Consider the following 16,880-nt stretch of genomic DNA (forward strand, 5'->3'; position numbering starts at 1 on the left):
CTCAATCAGATGCTTAAAGATTTTAAATGAATTTACCCTGAAGTGCAAAAGTAAAAATCATCTGACTAAAGGTCACAGATGTTTGGTCTTGCCTGGGTCAGCCTCTGGGCTTGGCTTTCAGTCCATCTGTCAGGTTAGATTTGGTGAAGAAGGCAAAGTGCATGTCAAAAGCAGAGGTGCTACTGGGTGAGGTAGCTCAGAGGCTTCCGAAAGACTTTCCCTTGGGCTAAAATCCTACCTGAAAGGCATGGAATTGTTTTGTGTTTTGATTCTACCAGTCAGTCATCCAGGGTAAGAAAATAAATAAAAGTGAATAAATCTGAAGTGAAGGACGTGCTGCCCCTTTATCTTTGTGCTCTGTGGCATTAATTTAGCTGATTTCAGCAGATTCAGGTGACACTGTAAATCTGACAGGGCTATTGGATTGGGCAACAGGATCATCAGGTGACTGTTTCATCATGACTGCCACCTAAGAAACACATACTTTAGCTCTGTACCAGCAAAGGACTGACAAGCCCTAGTGCAGGTATTGCAGAGCTGCCCAGGCCTTGGAGCAGAGTGCTTAGTATAATGAACCTAGCCAAGGCTGTGGGTCTCAGGAGGGGATCAGACTGATTTTTTTTTTTTTTTTTTTTTTTCCTAGATGTGTTCTTTTTGACTTAATTGCTCTTATTACTTACTCTTAGTTAATCTTCATGTTTGTCCATAAGAAAGTCTGAATGAGGTTTCTTCAGTGAAAGAGAGGGTAAAGGATGTATTGCTGGAAACCGGTTTTATGTAAGGCAGAGTAAATGAAACAGTATAACAGGTGAAGTGAAACTGATAAAGTATCAATGCTCAGAAAACAACTTCAGTACATGAGGGACAGCCATTGGAAACGGGGATGTTCCTTGGGTACATGACTATTTCTGTCATGTCAAAAGCTTGCTTTCATGGAAAACTTGATGGAAGCACTGCCTCCAAGTAAATTAAAAATTAAATCGAAGTAGAATTTTTACCTGGACACAGAACAGCTTCCATCCTGAGTTGGCTAAATGAAGTGAAAATGTAGGCTGAAGCAGAACAGCTTGCCACACTTCAGTGTGAGTGCAGGATAACACTAAATGCTGCCCATTGAATTGTTTCTCTCCTTCTTTTCTTGGCAACTTCCCTGTGCTGAGAAAGGACAAATAAATACAACGGCAGACATCATAATGAGCTGTGAGATACGTCCATAGAAATTGTCTCAAACAATACTGTTCTGATGTTCATATAAACATTTGCTTGTTATCTAACAATCTGCTTGTTCTCTCTTGAGTTATTTTTAAGAGAATAGGCAGTTGACATTTCACACTTGCAATGAGTATTTCACATTCATATATAGTGAACTCAGTAACACTAAAAAACAACTAAAAAAAAAAAAACACCCCAAAATGTCCCTGAAAAATTCTGTTTAATTAATGACTTTTTGTTTGTTTGTTTGTTTTAAAGAATCTTGGTGCATTATTTTAGCTGAAAACCTTAGTGGAAAGGTAGATACAAAGTTGAAAAGAATAGGCCAGTACTGCCCAAATACAAACTTATATTATTTAACATGCTAATTTTAGATGTTTGTAGTAAGTACATTGTAGGCGCTTCAATGATTAAGAAAAAAAAAGGATTTGATTAAGGAAAATATTTTTTAAAAATTGTAATGGCAGTGGTCAAAGAGTAAATAATGACTATTTTGAAAGTATCACAACAGCAAGAAAAGAGTCTAGATTTGAAAGCTTATCTAGGTACCAGGAAGATTTCTTAGTTCTTCATATTCAACATTGACACCTCTCTTTAAAACAATTACTCAGATTTAACACTTAAGAGACATGCATCACAGACTCTTAAAACAGATGAAAATGCCCTTCATTTAACTGTCTGTAGTTTGTTTGAATAAGGCTGTTGAGACAGGAGCTGGCTGACATCCAGCTGTAGTATGGATACAATTTCTGAATGTATGTTGAAGAAATTGGTTATGAGGGAACTGAAGGGGTAGAACAGGAACTCTGAGTTGCTGCTCCAAAGCAGTGCACATAAAACAGCTTAAAGGAGTGAGCTGGAAAGTACGCAAAACATTGCTAGAGAAATTTGGGTCACAAGCGTAGAAACATGAAAACTATTTCCTTTTTAATATTTCCAGTATATACTTATCAGAAACACCTGAACAGAGAGCATATATTTTTATTTATTTATTTATTTATTGTAATAGAAAGTTTAGTTCTTACTTGAAAAGCAGCAGTAGCATTATATGGCTGCATATCAAAAAACTTATTTTGTAACAGAGCTTCCCCATCCATACTGAGGTTTACTGTAAGTTATTTTAGTTGGCTTTCTGAGGGTGAACATACTGTCAGCTAGGGTGATATTCCAAACTTCTGCTGTATCCATGTGAGTTTGGTTTTGACACCTGCTGAGTGTTGTAGCGGAGGATGCAATAGAGTTACTCTGAGCAAACATCATCTGGGATCTCTATTTACAAGTTCTAAATTATTGCTATTCTGGGATACTTGAAAAGGTCACAAGAGACTCAGCAGCAAATTCAGCCTTCTCTGTTTATTCCTGAGACTGTGATTCCTTCACCACCACAAAGCTATGTATGAGCTACATGTGAGAACTTAAAGCCTAAAATTGCTGTTTGGTTCTGAATATTGTACATTTCAAGACTCTTTTTAAGTATGCATTCTTAGCTCCAAGAACAGAGACTAAAGAGGGATGTACTTGGGGCAACCCATGGGCATTAAATGAAAAGACATATGCTCCCAAGTATTGACCTACTGAAATGCTCAGCTATGTCCTCTTCCAGGAATAACTTGGCAGCTGCACAGCAGCATCTTCATTATTGCAACATCAAATTCCTCCAAATTCATCTCTTTCTAACTGGTGCTTATAATCTATTCCTCCACACTTGAGCTATTTGCACTTAAAATCCTTTCTGCCTTCCTGACTGGCAACCAGAAACTCAGGCTGTAGAGGTATAGCTCAGTCAAAGAGACCTGCAGTCAGTCAATTTATGGCCTAATCTTGTGCCAAAATGGGATGTTGTAAAGCATTTTGAAAATCCACCATGAAAAGAATATTTAGTGTGTGCACATCCTATGCACTGTAGGCCATTAGGTGATGTGTGTTGTTTATTCTTCTAGAACATAATAATGTGCCATGAAAATAGTAGTGTCAAACTGGATTTAAAGGAAAAGACAATTGCACCCAACATTAGCTAAAACAATTGAATGTTATTAAAGCTGCTGATATACTGCATGCATCTAGCATATTCTGTGTGTAATTAAGAGCTTATGAGGAAAAGCCTTGTTTTAGTACCAAAGATCACTGCTACAATTTGACTGCAGCTCTGTGTCAGTAATGGCTCCTGATCTAGCATCACATAAAGGTTTTTATGTGGGTTTCAATGCAATCCACAGACATAAGTATTCTTCAGCAAATTCAGTAAAATGCACCATTTAACACTTGTACTCCTAAAATGTGTTTTGTTTACCTAAGTTCATGAGTGTGAAAGATATACAGGTGAAACAAGTGGTTTAGGTCCTCATATTTTTTTTAGAAGCTGATCTTGGGAAGGTATTCACAGGCAGTTGAACAGTGAACATTTAAAACCCCAGAAGTAGCTCGAGAAAGCTGTGGTGTTGGGACTTCAACTGAGTTACATTGTTGGGGAAACTTGAAAGTAAAACAAGTTTGGCATTAGAATAATTTGTGTTTCACTTCCTGTGCACAATTTGATTTCTGCAGAGTGATGTGAAACCATGCAATAAACCTGCAGTCTGCGTGGTTGATGTAGCAGGTTCCAGTTTATGTCAGCTTTGATAGGTGCACTTAAAACATTTTGATAACATGACATTCCCCAATGTCCAAATACAGCTGAAGCAGAGTGCACCAGCTGTTACTTTGACTGGTGATCAAGAATCTCCTGGATAAAGGCAATCTCATGTAAATCTGCCATGAAAATGAAAATCCTCTCATGTGAAGCTATATTTTTCCAATTACACTGCTATATAGAGGAAAGGTAAAAACGCAAACCTGAAAACATACATGAATATATGAAGTTCTGAAACTGTAAAGCAGCATCTTCATGAGCATGGGCTCCTACTTATCTATTTTAATTGTTCTGCCAGCAGAATCGTTACGAATTTCAAGAAGAGACAGACTTTTGGAAGCCTAGCATATTGGTAGAAAGTCTGCTGATATGTGAGGGAAAATGAAGTATTTTCTCTCACCTTTCCACAAATTGCTGTACCTTCCTTTGACTCCTTGCTTGCATAATGTTTACGTGGGCAGATGTTCCCAGAATTCCCCGCTCTGCATGGCACCTCTTTACAACCCCAGCAGGCAGCCAGATTTTCCAGTGCAACCCAAACATCGAGACTTAAACTGCAAGCAATCTGTTACACTCTAGCTAAGGAAATAAAAGTTCTGCAACTGTCAAGGAGAGATGTATTAGTTTGGCCATGCCTAAAATGCTTTGGGAGGTTTTCTGAAAATAAACATGCCAATCTTGCTCTGAGCCTTGTTGTATGGGGAGATTTGAAAATGTATGACTTTTGTTTCGAAATTTAATGCAGCCAACAGGTAGAAACAGTTCAAAAGGACAATTATTTTTTCCTATGGGGCTATGGAGTTCATTAGAAATAATTGCACATATACTCTGCTGGAGTTAACAAATGCTCAGCAAGCTATTATAGTGTATAACAGCAGCCTATAGTAATTTAGGGGTGCTGAACAGCCCTGAGATCAGCCAGCTTGGTTGATTTTAAATTTAAAATTTTCTCTCTCTCTTTTTTTTTTTTTTTTTTCCCTCTAAGACTTTCATAGGAAAAATGCCATATATTGGCATATATTGGTATAACTGTTTGGCTCTGCATACATTTCTTATATTGCTAGATGAGCCAAAACAAGACACCGGTCAGAATCAGCCTGCTCTCCACTTCCCTCTGAACAATATATCTCCTTCCTTTCTGGGAAGAGGACAAAAACTGCATTTTAGACTTGTAATCTATCTTGCCATCCCTAAGAAGAATGAGAGCATGTTAGACCATCGTTTTGATCTCAGGCTTGTTTTGAATCTCTGATGTAGTTCACTTCTGTATCCCTGACCAAGGTCTATAACTAAGGATCATTCAGGACAGTATGAGTAAAAGGTTACAACAGTACAACTGAGTACACTGACACATGCAAGATATCAGCCGTTTCTGTAACTGGAAAGCAAAGAAAGACTGTGCTCCCCCTCAGTACTTCACAATCCTGTCCATGGCTGGTAGGTGTTCTTTGCCCATGAATCTGTGACAAATAAATACACTGATTGAAACCTTCAGGCAATCCCAACCAGTGGAAGATGCAATCGTATGGAAATCTTAGTCCTTAAGCATAATGCAAATATTCTGTTTTAGCAAACTTAGTGCTGCTAGTCCCAATATCTATCCCTTGCCCCCATGTGTAGATGTGAGCTCCCCCCCACCCAGTATCCCATAGCAGGCTTTGAATTTATGGCAGCCTGGAATTTGTTTCTTTTCCCTTTGTTTCTTGTCATGTTCTGTATATGAAATTATACATCTCAGCACAGTGACAATCATTTTTTTTTTCTTTTTTTTTTTTTTTTTCCCTTCCTCTTCTCCTTTCCCTCTCACTTACTTTCCCTATTGCTTGATCAAATACAAAGATGTTGTTTTTGCTTGCTTCTGTATTTCAATGCCAGGTTTCTCTCATCAGTGATTAGATTCTCATTCTTTCTTTAAGAGAACACTTACAGAAAGGTTCTCTGATTGTCTTTCTCATGCCTATGTGAGTTTGTTTTCAGTGATTTGTGATTTCACAAGATCCTTTAGTTAAGAATCTTCCTTGTCATAAAAAGAATATATTTAAAAATCTAATTGTTTGTTATTAGTAATACAGGAAAATGAAATCACAGGAAATCACAAATGAATTCTTTTCCTCTAACCACTTACATCCTTATTCTGCAGGAAAACCTCCCTTTCTCTGAAGAGAAAGTCTATTATTATGGCAAATCACTATGTTAGTATTCCATTTAGTGCAAGGAAAGGACAAAAGCTGTTCAGAAAAATGTTTGCTCAGAAAAACACAGACTGAATTAAAAAAAAAAAAAAGTTATTATTATTATTATTATTTAATTTACTCTCACTCACATGCTTTTCCTGTCTTTTGAGGAAATTAACATTTCTTTTTATCAGGCAAGGCTTCTCCTTACTGTTTTACAATTGATGCTTGAAGCAACAGCACAGTTCTTAGCATATTTCCTAGCATTCCCACTCAGTAAAAGGAAAATTAAAAACAAAGCATCTCTAGTGGTTTGTCAAGAAAGAAAACATTCTTCCCTGTCTTTTTAATTACAGTTTTTACGGTAATTTTATAATTAAGTCAGTAATAGGAGCAAATATTTTCTCGAGTACATTCCTGTTCTAGAGATACACCTATGTATTTCAAAATCTGTTAGATGTTTTTTAATATCACTGAAATTCTTTGGATGTGTGACCCTTTGAACTCATTTATTTAGAGATTAGAATTGCATTCTATGGCACTCTGTGTAGTAATTTTACCTTGAAAACTGAATTATAACTAGATTGGTGACCCCATCCTTAATTTGCAGTTTTCATTAGGTAGGCACTCCTGTTTAGTAAGAAAAGCTTTGAGGAGAATTGTGGTAGCAAGGCAAATACAATACTCCCTTTACCATAATCATTGTGTTGTTCTCTGCTGAATGGCTGTAAAGGTTATCATGCCCAGACCAAATAAACTGGATAAATAACTGGAAACTTCCAATAAACTGGACAAATTCTTCTAGGGTGTTCTATTCCCAGCCCTTGTGGTTACTTCAAATTCCTCATGGAATGTCACTGAAACCATGCCTTATCCATGAGGACTAGGCATTCCAGGTAGCAGCTGAAATAGAAAACCAGCCTTTAAAAAAAAAGAGAAAAAGAAATATCCAACTCAGGTTACATCTATTCAGTTGTGAAGTTTGAACTCATTCTCATTTGTGGGCATATTCAACAATATTCTTCTGAAAAATACAGGCTTGCAAACTGGTTTGTCATATCAGAGTTTGTGTCAACATGTAATTGGACATTGCCAGTAGCACTTAGAGTTTACCTGGTGCAGACGATGCTCCAAATCACTGCTCGTAATCTGACTCATCTCAAAGGACTAAGTGTTTTTTTTTTGTTTGTTTGTTTTTGTTTTGTATTGTTTTGTTTTGTTTTTGTTTTTGTTTTTGTTTTGTTTTTTGGTGACAGCTGGTGAGGTTAGCTTGACCTGCTGAACTTTTTTATCTCTAAAATGTGCCTGAACAATTAGCAACAGCGGTAGACTGGTGTTAGATTTACAACATCACAGGACATGCATGTCTATGTATGTACTTTGAATGTGGCTGGTCAGAATGTATTCAGATATCGAGTCTTGAACTACCAAGTCTCAGAGATACATGGCAATAAAGTATTCATCTTCTTTTCTGTACATCCAATGCTGCATTGCTTATGTTCTTCTCTAACACAACCTTCTTGAAAATATTCAACTCTACAATAAATTAATTCTGGTTTCAGGTTTATAACTGCAGCTCCCATTATAGGCCAAAGTAGGATCAATGGGATGTATTTGATTTAGACCCTATGACATTAGAAGTGAACACTGATGAGTTCATTGCTGCATTTTCTTTTGTTACAGGCTGATTTTGAACCATTTCATGTGTCAGTTTGTGTTAGCTATGACATTGGTTATAAAGTATGAAGTCCTATGAAGTCCTTCAGCACTTCACCACAACTTACACCAAAGATAAGAATGAATGTAATTTAAAACTTAAGCAGTAGAGAATGAAATGTGACTTATCTAACTATGTTTGGGTAGAGGCCTTGTGTGACAAAATAGAGAAGTACATGCCAGGTGAGAGAAAGAGCAGTAAGCCCTAAACAACCTGAAACTCCACAAACAGCATTACAACAAACAGAATGCCTGGTGTGCTGTGTGATGGCTGGCAGGATGCTTCAAAGCTGTGGTTGAAGTAACCACCTCCAGTTCCCTGATTATTTTCTGTATAGATGGAAATGGGATGTTGTACTCTTTGAAGATAACTGATTGCTGTTCAGTGACAAGACTCATTCATCATTTCCACTTTCCACTGCAAGCTGCTCATGGAATCCCACACTGACCAGCTATACAGGTCAGAAGGGTTAGCATTATTAATCATCTCAAATTGAAAGCTCACTATATTGTGTATTGTCCACAAGCAAGAGAGACAGACTTGATTGTTAATCTAGTCTTTCACTCTAGGACTTAAATCATGCACTGTGTTGTCATACAGGTGTAGAATCCATGCAGTTGTTTGCTGTGCAGCAAAAGAGATTTCTTTTCACTTGCTCCACACTTGTTCTAGTGTTTTTCACAACTTATCCAGTAGAGAGAAGACTTTTTTTTTTTTTTTTCTTTTTTTTTTTTTCTTTTCCTTGGGTCATTCTAGCCTTTATTTCTTAGCAAACATAAAAGGTCTTACAGCTAGTGTACTATCTTATTTCATTACCCTTTCCATTATTACAAGTTTAATCTTTAAAGAGTTTCAACAGAAGGCATGTTTAGGAATATCCTATGCCCTATTACATTTATTTTGCAGAGTGGTAGAATACCTATTTTGGATGAAAAATGTCAAGAGGTGGTAATTAAGCTCTACAGTTTGATATTTGCAGCACTCCTTTGGGATGTAACAGATGCCAGCAATTCTCAGTTTGGGAGGCTCTGTCGCACGCTTCCCACAACCTGAGTTCAGAGGGATTGTGGAATGTGTATTCTTTCAGTGGTATTTTTAACAGCTATGGCTGTAAGCACTAAAGGAGTAGTGCTGAATGTTTAGTCCACTGATGTATCCCAAAGTGCGTCTACCCGTTTGATACAAAACAACATGGATTTGAGAGATGCCAAGAAAGCAAGTTTTCTTCTGACATTTCATTAAGTTGTTTTCCTGACCTTGTTTGGAAGCTGCTTGTGAGTTAGAGAAGTAGAAAATAAGACAGGAGGAAAGGGAAACATATCACACTTTTTAGTAGTCAAAGATTTTGCTTTATGCCTTGAGTAATAGTCTGGCATGTTTTTTTTTGAAATTATCCCTTCCACTGAAAGTATTACTGAGTTAGGTATATTTTAATTTTCTCTTCCTCTGAAGCACCTCTAGCTGTATAAATTGTTACTTTTATTCCCTATGAAAATGTGGAATATTATCCATCTTTTATCAGTATAGGGCAATGCTTCTGGTCTGGTGTAATGCTTTAAATTACAAGATCTATTTTGCATTGATTGGCCATTAAATAAACCTAGACAAAAGCCATCTATACTGGAGCTGGACAATTCAGGATCATTAATCAAAGTGTGTTTTTGTTACTGTTTTACTGCCTAACCCTACTATTAACTTGTCACAGTTGGGTTGCTTTTATGTTTTCACACACTGTGTGATGGATTAAACTAGTTAGCTGGCTAGATAGATTATATGCATTAACATTTAACAGCTTTGCTCAAACACTGGGCAAAGCAGAAGGCTTGCCTTTTTATAAAGCTTTAAAGAGTCCGATTTGCTGTTTTTTAGTCTGTGTTGATTCTTTTATCTGGCCACAGCTACATAATGGAAATAAAACTACTTTTGAACTGAAATCTCTGATTATATTTTTTGGGAGAGTCTTACAGAAGTTTATTGTATCGTTGAGCTTTCACTCTTTTCCACTAGGCACAGTCTTATTTTTAAGAAAACTACTTAGAAATTTCAGAAGCAGTTTAATTCAATTTGGGGGGTAGCTTGCTGCTTTTCATTCTTTTTAGTATGTTGGCAGCCTTTTCACTATTCAGGTGGTTAATGGTACTACCGTTGTTTTCACTGTTTAATTGACCATCATCCTGCAGATCCACTGATACGGGAGCTTTTTTAGTGAATTCATGAGTGTTAAAAACTTATGCTTCTAGGACCTTTACAGACCAAAACCATAGAAGATCCCATCTAGTAACTAGTCACATTGGCACCATCCCTATTCTACCCCAGCTATATTAGCTTTTATTTACATATTTGTTTTGCACTGATGTTTATGTATTGATGTTTTCTCTCTTTGACAGCATTTCCTGCATTTTGGTTTGTCTCCATGGTTTCAAGCCCAACATCTGCGGGCCTTTTTGAGAGCTGCCCCCATGCTCCCTGTCTTTTCAGGAACAATGGAATGTTAAGGGCTTTCCCTCCAGACTTTGTGGTGTCTAATACAGAAACTGCAAGCATCTCCTCAGATAACATTGATTATGTGAATGAGTTAAAGTTCATTGATAATAAATTGTTCATGAGTTAAGCTTCAATGCTGGTGGTAGCAAGTTTTTGCCATGCTGTCTATCAGTCTATGCAGCACATCTGGAATTACAGTACTTCCCTTGGCTTAGGATTTATAGACATAACCTATCTCATTTACATTTATCAGCTAGTCCAAAAAGGCACATAGCCAGACCTGCTGAGCAGAACCAGCAAAATGTTAAACCAAACACTTAAGTGTATTTTTCCCCTGAATTATGAAAAGACAATACTTACAGAAGTGACCATGCAGTACGGCATGCCAGAGTGGTTATAGCTCTGCATAGTTATTTCTGAGGGATGACACTAGCACAACTGATTGGTTTTCTTGTAATCTGTACACTTTTAAGACAGCTCCATCTGCACTATCATTACAGGCAGCTTCACTAAGCTGTTACATGGCATCATGCCAGCAACTGGCCATTTGTGTGACTGGCCCTGGAGCTCCCAGTACTGTCTTTCCGAGTTTTCCAGCCTGTGCTCTCAGGGGCCCTTGATATGTCTCTGAAAGGTCATTGTTACAGACAATGTTATTCTCATGCTACTGGGAGTTCACTCGACACAATCAGATGTAAAAAATGTCTATTGATATGCTTATTTATACAGGCATACCTATGTTTTTTAACTTGATGTTGAAAGCAATCCAGTCACAACTGTGTTGGCAGAATGAGCTAGAGCTTCATCCTTCCAGGTTATATCAACATGTGCACTTCCTGAACTGGATTTTTTATTTTAATTGAGGATAAGCAGGTCTAAGTACTCTTAGAGCTATTGTGAAATGAGTTCTCAGTGTAAACCCAGACTGAATATGGCTTATTTCATATTTGTGTTCAAAGAGGGTCAAGAGATGTTCCTGGATCAGTGTCAGTACTTGAAGAACATATGTGAACAGATCATCCTTCAGGTAGGGTGAATGACAACAGGTGATTGAAATAAATAGGATAAATAAAACACAGTAAAAAAACACATATGCATAAAGTAAAAAACATCTGTTAAAGCAAGCCCCTGTTTAATTGTGATGGAAGACATTACAAATATGATGGAAGTGGTGTGTTTTAAAGATGGAAATAAATAGTAATGCTTCCTGTGTGGAGACAGCAACATAATTATGAGGAGGCACTGGAAAATCTGACAGATAGTTTGTCAGGTTGATGACATTCTGAAATCAGAAACTGGAGCCAATATTTTGTGTATATTAAAAACCAAATAGGGTCAGGATAGCTAATGGTATGTAAAGTCAAGAGTTGCTAACTGATGCTAAAAAAAAAAAAATAAAAAAAAAAAATGAAAGAAGATGATAGTGGGCATGTGCAAAGTTACAATGATACATAAAAAAGGATGTTTAACTTTCTATGAGAGTATCAATACTGCATTCTTCAAGATGATTCACAAAAAACTGTGTGAAATACAGAGGACGTACAGGAGCAATTTGGCTGTGATGAAAAAATAGTGTCTTGAGTGTCCTGTATCATAAAACATGGTATGGTATTGTAGAGATATGTATACCAGGAAGAAACTGTCAGATCTCAAGTGAGGCAGAAGCTGCAGGACAAATGATGATGGGCCTGTCCATGTTGATTATGCATTAACATAACTGCTATCTCAGTGTTGCTTTTATGCTTCTTGTGGTGTTCTGGTAGGCATTACCAACGGTCACAGCCATCAGAATTGTACTGTAGCATGATAAAGAAATACAAGAATATGATACTGAATTTTGTTTCTTGGTGCTAAAACTTGCACAACTACTAAATATATTTTAAAAGGACTATGCAAAATGGGGATTTAGTTGAGTTCTTCCTTTTATATATAACTGTTGCCAAGTATACGCATTCTTCTGGTTAAATGCCTTACTAAAGCAAAATATGTTGTACAATAAAAGATTGCAAACTAGTATATAAATAGAATTCCCATCTGAAGTTGGATTACATAGGTATTCTCTGGATTAGAGGACCATGACTAGGGGAGCAGTGACTTTCCATTTGTGGCCACCTGAAATTCTAAGGGAATTATAAGGTGAATGTTCATAAATCCGTGGCACCTGATGGGATTCACCCCAGAGTACTGAAGGAGTTAGCAGATATTATAGCTGGACCCCTCTCAACAATTTACCAAAGGTCTTGGGAGTCTTGGGAGATGCCTGCTGACTGGAAACTAGCCAGTGTTATACTCATTTACAAAAAAAGGTGTGAGAGAAGACCCAGAAGACTACAGACCAGTTAGTTTAACCCCAGTGCCTGTACAAGTTACGGAGAGGATTGTCCTGGGGGATATTGAAAGGCCTTCTAAGAAAACAGTATTATCAGGCATAGTTAACAAGAGTTTGTGAAGGGAAAGTCATGCCTTAGGAGTTTGGTCTCTTCAATTAGGTCAACCACTTAGTGGTGAAAGGAAGGCAGTGGACGTAACCTTTCTGGATTTTAGTAAGGCCTTTGATATTATCCCTCACAATATCCTTCTGGACAAATCACCCAACTGTGAGATTAAAAGGTTTATGCTACTCTGGGTGATAAACTGGTGGAACAGTAGAGCCCAAAATAGTTGTAGTGAATGGGGCTGCATCTAGCTGGTGACTTGTCAGCAGCAGTGATCCCCAGGTCTCAATTCTAGGGACAGTCCTGTTATTAATGATCTGGATGCAGGAGTTGAACATTTCCTTAGCAAGTTTGCTGGTGATCTTAAACTGTGATCTGCTGTTGACTCTCTGCAGGGACAAGAGGCTTTGCAGAAGGATCTACTTATAGTACCTTGGAGAGTTGGACAGTCCTCAATAGCATGAAGTTCAACAAAGGAAAATGCCAGGTTCAGCACCTGAGATGGAGTTATGCCAGACACAGGTACAGACTGGGGGTGCTTGTTGACAGCAGGCTCAACATGAGCCAGCAGTGTGCCCTGGCAGCCAAGAAAGTAAACCCCCATTTTGTAGTGCAATTAAACACAGCATCTGGTCAAAAGTCGTGATTCTGCTTCTGTACTTAGCACTGATGTGGCTTCAGCTTGAATATTGTATGCAGTTCTGGGCTCCACATAAAAAGGATGTTAAGATACTTGAATGCGTCCAGAGGAAGGCAACAAAGCTGGTAAAAGCACTGGAAGGCAGGTTCTGTTAGGAGATACTGAGGACACTTGGGTTGTCCAGTCTGCAGAAAAGGAGGCTGAAAGGTGACCACATTGCTGTCTGCAACTTCCTGAGGAGGGGAGAGGAAGATGCCAGTCTCTTCTCTCTGGTTACCGATGACAGGATGTGTGGGAGTGGCATGAAACTGTGCCAGAGTGGTGGTTTTACTCGAGTGGGCAGCTGAGCTCCACCACCATTGCTCTCTCATTCCTCCCCTCCTCAAAGAGGAAGGGGGAGAAAAGACAACACAAAGAGCTCAAGGTTTGAGATGAGAATTATTTAATTAAAGGGAAAGGGAATGGGGAAAAAAAGAAACAAAAGAAACAAGGCTGTGTGGAAGCACAGAGAAAAAGGAAAAAAGTTATTCTCTACTTCCCATCAATGAGCGATGTTCGGCCACGTCCTGGGAAGCAGGGCCTCAAAACGCATACCGGTTGTTCAGGAGGACTGCCCTCCCCCATGAGAGTCCCCTTTTATTGCTGAGTGTGACATCAGGTGTTATGGAATATCTCTTTGGTTGGTTTGGGTCAGCTGCCCTGGTGATGTGCCCTCCCCATCAATTGCCCAACCCCAGCCTGCTGGCTCTTGGGGGCTTGGAGGGAGTCCTGATGCTGTGCCAGCACTATGCAGCAATAGACACAACACTGGAGTGATACCAGTGCTGTTCCAGCTACGAGTGCAGAGCACAGCACTGTGTGGGCTGCTGCAGGGAAAGGTGACTCCATCCCAGACAGACCCAACACGGGAGGTTCAGACTGGTATTAGGAAACATTTCAGTACTATGAGGGTGGTCAAACACTGGAACAGGCTTCCTAGAATGGTGGTTGGTTCTCCATGCCTGTCAGTCATTGGCCCGTTCAAAAGTCATTTGGATAATGCCCTTTATATATGCTTTACCATTTGGTTGGCTCTGAAGAGGTCATGCAGTTGGACTGGATGATCTTTGTAGGTCCCTTCCAATTGAACTATTCTATTCTATTCTATTCTATTCTATTCTATTCTATTCTATTCTATTCTATTCTATTCTATTCTATTCTATTCTATTCTATTCTATTCTATTCTATTCTATTCCTTCCTGTTTTAGGGATTTTCCACCTTATTCCTGAGAGATAGAGGTAATTCTGAATCAGGAATGAGATTATAAAGTAGTAATGCATAAAATACACCAAACTTCTGTGTTTTTATTTGTTTTGCTTCATTTTCTCCTACTACAGCTCTTCTTAAAAGAGAATGAACAGAAAATGAATGTATTTTTTTCCAGTTGTTTTCTTTTCTTTAAAATGAGAACTTCATAGAAGGAACAGGTGAAATCCTGGAGTCTTGTTTGGGCTGTGTAGTCTTTCCAAGGACATGATGTGATGTAACTGCCTCCTTTTCCTTTCTGAGGAGTTATTTGGTCTTTCCACTTAGGAGGAAGCTGAAATCTTTTCTCGTTTATTCCCTTACCAGAAGGGGGGTGGGAGTTGGGAGGGTAGGCGATATTGTCTATACCACTGCTTTTCTGTTGATCTTTGTAGTAGAACTACTGTTGGAAGTACAAGGAAGACTTTTAACACTCTTAGGCTACCAGTAATTTATCATCCCCTGGGAGCAAGGAGGAGGCAGAGGAGAAATTTGTTTCCAGCAGGATTCTCAGGTGCATAATGTTTCTGGGAGACTGTAGCTCTAATATTACCCTGCTACAGGCTGTATCTCTGCCTTTGTTACAAGCAGTTCTGTTTCCTGTGTATGTATGCAAGTTTCACAATATTCTCCCTTTAAAATTCTCCCATCACTTCTACAGGCAGGTATGTGAATGAAAATGATTATCTAGTAAATGCCTGGAGCAAGTGGTGTTGACATCAAATACAGTGAAAACCCTATGGGAAAAGAAACAGTGATTCTTACCCCGCACCACCCTCAGAACTCAGTAGTCTCAGGTTCTGCTTTGAACTGTGTGTATAACTTCTCTGACAAATTGCATGATGCTTTTGTGATGTGGATTAATGTCCACAAGAGGCTAGAGTGAAATCACTGAACTTGTGTTCTCTTGTTCCCTAAGCCAAAAATTCTAGCTCATTGTGCCTGAAACAAAAGGTCTGGGTGAAATAATGTTTTAACCCACTGCACTGCCAATATCCCAGATATTATTGCTTTCTCCTGAAGTCTGTAATACCGTCACAATGACTGCCACCTCCTTCAGCAATGCAGGGGGAATGATAGCATAAAAGTAACAAAGCATTAAACAGTTGAGCGGCTATTCTGTATAGGAAAAAGGCATCCTTTCTGAAATGGCCAACCTCAAAAAGTACTAAAATTTCATCAAGTGAATCTCTTTTCAGGGATTATAAAGAGAACATGTCATAGTTCCTCCCAAGTGAATGGCCTAGTTCCTGAGATCTTCACTGATGTCTGTGGTTTGTTAATGGGCTTATGAGCAAATGTTCCTTCCTAAGAGATCACACAACTGAGTCTATTCCTCTAACATATTATTCATTGCCTCTTAAGATTCCTCAGCAAAGCCAGTCAGTTTCAACCCAAAAAATAACAAGCAGAACAGCACATCCAGTTATGTTACACTGACAGGATGTCAAGAAAATGAAAACAAATGGTTTGAGTGGTCCTTCAGGGTATAAAGAGTTCAGTTACTAAGATACCCACCAGAAACTGCATGATTTAGTCATCTGGGATGATTTTATTTCTTTCTCTTTTGTAGGTTTTAACACATAAATCTCTGTTTTATTGCTAGAGAGATATATCAGTAAAATTTGGGAGTGCTTTTGACATGGTCAGAGTTTGTGGACTGCTGTGCTTACAAATGATTGGGTAAAGAAAGAAGCAATAATATTAATAGCATCTTTATTTGCTGAGGTTTGTGAGCATGTGTATTTTTAGACTGCCATGCAAAAAGGTGGATGACCTACTTGGTGATACTTGTGAATGTGCTGTTATACCTACAGCATGTTTCTTAAATGCTACTTCCCTCTGTGAATTTGTGTTTGAATCCTTTACTTCAAGGCTCAAGTCACTTAAAACATTGATTAAAATAGACTGGATGAGTTATAAAGGCTAATAAGTGAAATTCCAAATGGTGTTACCCTGCTAAATGGTGTTACCCTGCTGGAACAAATAAAGAGCATGGTAAGTTGAGCTTATCTCCTCTTAAACGGCCTAAATGGATCAGATTCACTTTTACTACATGCACATAATTCACTTGGGTGAAATGTCTATACAGCTGTGGCATGTTGCTCAGTGTGTGTTGAAGCTTGTTGATATTTGGCTGGGAAACAAAGACCAAAGTGCTTGTGTAGGTACTTACTTATCTCCTTATATAAATTTATACAAAGTAAATGGTGAAAGACAGGGATTTATAACATGATAATTAATCATAGCCAGTTCACTCTTGTGCAGTCTTGGTTTATGCAGAGAATAAGGATAATACTCCAT

General features: G+C 38.3%; 1 long non-coding RNA gene across 2 annotated transcripts in view; it reads left to right on the forward strand.

Moving 5' to 3' along the window:
- Positions 1 to 13,173, forward strand: part of LOC118155936 — a 21,133-nt gene extending 7,960 nt beyond the window's left edge. Inside the window, exons 2-4 of one of the 2 annotated variants that reach the window (XR_004746067.1) lie at positions 8,070 to 8,191; positions 11,176 to 11,243; positions 13,047 to 13,173. This is a non-coding gene — a long non-coding RNA (uncharacterized LOC118155936). The remainder of the gene's footprint in view (positions 1 to 8,069; positions 8,192 to 11,175; positions 11,244 to 13,046) is intronic. The other variant, XR_004746068.1, reaches the window with a different exon arrangement.
- The last annotated feature ends 3,707 nt before the right edge of the window (positions 13,174 to 16,880 follow it).

This window comes from Oxyura jamaicensis, chromosome Z (assembly GCF_011077185.1).
Source record: "Oxyura jamaicensis isolate SHBP4307 breed ruddy duck chromosome Z, BPBGC_Ojam_1.0, whole genome shotgun sequence".
NCBI lineage: Eukaryota > Metazoa > Chordata > Aves > Anseriformes > Anatidae > Oxyura > Oxyura jamaicensis.